Below are 3,992 nucleotides of genomic sequence, written 5' to 3'. Positions count from 1 at the left end.
ACTGTGTCAATCTTAGTGGTACTCCCTGTTCATCACAAAGTGCTTCTTTTTTATCCTAGTGCTTATATCTATCATACGACATTCTATCCTAGTGGTACTCCCCGTTCATCACAAAGTGCTGCTTTTTTAATCCTAGTGCTATATCTATCATATGGCACTCTATCCTAGTAGCATTCCCTATTCATCACAAAGTGTTGCTTTTATCTTTTAGGACACCTACTTGAGTGTATCCTCTTGAGTATCTTATCTAATTGACAACGATGTTCTATCACAGAATTGTCAATTTCAGCATAATCCAATTGGCAACGTATGTTCTATTACAGAATTGTCAATTTATTTGGTACTCCCTGTTCATCACAAAGTGCCTCGCTCTATCATATCCTAGGGCCTCTACTTGAGTGTATCCTCTTGAGTAGTTTCTTGATTGACAATGTATGTTCTATCACAAAATTGTCAATCCTAGCCCTATCTATTATTCTAGTCTTCCCTAGAGGACCCATCCGAGTGTATACTCTCCACAACTTATCCAATCGAGAACGCATGTTTATCACAGAACTGCCGATTCAACCTTGAAGACATAAACGTGCATTCATGACACAAATGTGCTTACATACTTCATAGATGTTTCTGCATTTCACAGATGTGCTTGAAACACATAGACATGCCTTTGTTCTGCACAGACGTGCCTGCCCTGCATAGACGCGCCTGCATTTCAGAAATGCACTCGCATTTTCCATAGACGCCTTTGAAACCATAGACGTGTTTAAACTCAACATAGACATGCCTATCCTACCCAGACGCACATAGCACCAACGCAGACGTGCCTTCCCATCTTTTGACCCACTTGACAATTTCTACAACATACCTAATGCGCATTTATTGACCTACCTAACATGCATTTATGACAAAAATTAATGTAACAAGGTACAAGGAGGTTTTGTGGTACTCACTGGCTCTCCTGCGTCTGTTGGCCTCTAATATTGGCGAACACGATCGAATCTATGCACCAATTCCATCGCTGCTAACTGCTCTCTGCTCTCTCTTCACTCTGATCTCTTAGGTGTGTGGATGACAATGAGGATGTTTTTCCCTCGTAGTCTATCTTATAGACTACCCTATCCCTAGTCTCCCGCGTCAGTCTTGTTTATCCTGTGACTCTGTCACTCTATCCTATCTTATCAGTCCTTTCTAGCCTTTCTTTCTTATCGAGAGATTGTTTATGATCTTTTCAGACATTTTCATCCAACTCTTGAGGAGGCATATCATTCCCGTCTTGGGGAAACTTTGTATCAGTTCATCTTATCTTCTTTGAAACAACGCGACAAATTGCATTCTCTCAAAGAGGGGCAAAATGTAGACACCTAAAAATTGTCCTGTCTAATTAAATAAATATTTTTATTTATTTAATTATTTTATTCTAAGTCTTCTATTAATTAAATAAATCTTTATTTATTTAATTAATTCATTAATCCTCTTCTAAGTCTTTCCTCATTTAAATAAATACTTTTATTTATTTAAATTATCCTTTTTCTTAAATTAAATAAATTATTTTATTTATTTAATTGATCCCATTTTCTCTATTAATTAAATAAATATTTATTTATTTAATTAATTTATTAGCCTTTTCTACTTATGACACATGTCATTCATCTCTTAATTCTTACACTACCTACCCTCTCATTATTTTATTATTTCCTCTACCTAGCTTTTGATCCTAGCCGACCATTTATCTTTTACACCTATTAATCTTATCCCTCCATTTCCTAAAGTGTCTTCTATATAAGAGGATGCTTCTTTCATTATCAACCCTAATCTCCTAAGCTCTCCTACGCATTCAAACTTTCTTATGCAATCAAGCCTATTTGCAACCACATTTCCGTTCTTTGTTGAGCTCTTGTGCACACATAAAATCTGAGAGCAAACATATCAAGCAAGATCAATGGAGATAGGAAGAATGGAGATTCAAACCCTAGTGGATATGTGATGATATAATCTTTGTGATTTTGTTGATTTGCATTGTCTTAGGTAATCTTCATATGTTATGGTGGATCTTTGTTGTTGTTAGGCTAGGATTTCGTGGTTGAATCTATTTTAGTCTTTAAATATTGTTGTTATCCATTTTCATCATAACCACCAACAATTTATAGATTGTGAATAACATAAGAATCCTTATCAAAATATTACAGAGTAATATTATCATCCATTAATATTTATAAGAAACATATTGAAATACAACTAAATTTCAATTGTCAAGTTGGTTTCGAGAATGTTTCTTTATGATTTGATGGTTATCCATGCCATATTCTAAATAGTCATTTTTTGTAGGCTTGTACTAGGCCTGGAATTGATGATCTATATAGCCATTTTTCACTTTTAGACTGTATATGACAACTTAAAAATTTATTAGATTGTATAGATTGACATGTTATATTTATATAATATTATAAATATGTAACTTTTAATTTTTTTACTATAAAAAATATTATAAGAAAATGTAATATTGTAGTCTAATTTAATATATTAATATATATTATTTTATAAAATTAATTATAAAAATACAAGTTGACTTAGAATATTTTGATTATTATTAGCATCTCTATCTCTCTCCCCTTTCTATATCTCCTTACCTTTCCTTGTATCTTTCTCTTTTTCCCCTCTATCCTCCCCACTATATCTATCTCTCCTTCTCCCTCCCTTTCACTTCCTCCTTTTATATATCTCTTTACTTCTATATCCTCTCTCTCTCTCTCTTCCCCTCTATCTATTTATATATTGTTCTCCCACTTTATATCTATCTGCACATCTCTTTCACTCATACAAATTCCCTATTTCTTCCTCCTTTTATCTATCTTTATATCTCTCTCACTCACACAAAACACACTCTATAGTTCTCCCTCTCCCTCTCTATCTCTATCTCCCTCTCTATCTCTATCTCTATCTCTATTTGTAGATCTTATACACTCCTCTTCCTCTATCTCTCCTACTCTCTCTATATCCCTCTCTACCTCTCCATATATCACTTCCTATATCTTTATCTTTCTATCTCTCTATCTCCCCCTCTATCATTGCCACCCTATTTCTATCTATATTTCTCCCTCTCACCTTTTCTCTCTCCTTCCATCTCTCCCTCTCTCACCCCTTTATATTTTACAAGTTATATCTACTCTCTCTCTCTCTCTCTCATTTCGTCCTCTTGTTGCAGATGTGATTGTTGCGGATGTGATGGTGATGTTGTTAAGTGGTTGTAATTGATGTCAACACATTGGTTGATGTCTTTGGTGTTCTTGGTATTGGTGATCTAGAATATATGTTCCCAGAATATTTGGTGCATCAGAAGACGTGTTAGTGATATGGATTTTTTTGTTTATTGGATATGGTGTTGATCGATGGTATTCATGTGTATCATGGTCCCATTCTCTTTTTTTGGTGCGTTTGGCAATGGTGTTTACGTCCAACTTAAGTTCATAATTGGAGGATGTGCAGTGGCATGTGGTGTAGTGTGTGTCATGGATTTTGGGTTCAAAATTTGTAATGATTGTAACTTGTTGATTTGATCGTTGATGTGTGTTGTGGCATGGTCTACTACTCATTCCTTCCCACCACTGAAATGTTTAGTGTTGACCTATTTTAGATGTTTGTCTTGGTCAACTTGGAAGATTATGCTTCTCAGAAGACTATATATATATATGAGGATGATTTGGATGTTTTATATATGGAAGAAGTGTGACATTGTTTTGAAGAAATGCAAGATTGGAAAGGAAAGATCTAACAGTTGGTGATGTATGTGAGTGTGTTGGTTTTGATGCACTAGAAGCAGTCCGGTTTTGTAGATTATGTTTTTGTGGTGGATTCTTTCTTTCTTTTTCTCTTTCTTTAGCAGTGAGCATTTTTCTGGGCAGTGAACCACCCTTTGTAAAAATCACCTTAACAAGTGTCACCTTAACCAATGTTTTTATTGAGAACTAACATTCTTCATGGTTTTTCCCTTGGGT

Source organism: Cryptomeria japonica, chromosome 10 (genome assembly GCF_030272615.1).
Source record: "Cryptomeria japonica chromosome 10, Sugi_1.0, whole genome shotgun sequence".
NCBI lineage: Eukaryota > Viridiplantae > Streptophyta > Pinopsida > Cupressales > Cupressaceae > Cryptomeria > Cryptomeria japonica.
Note: the sequence above shows the minus strand (reverse complement) of the source record.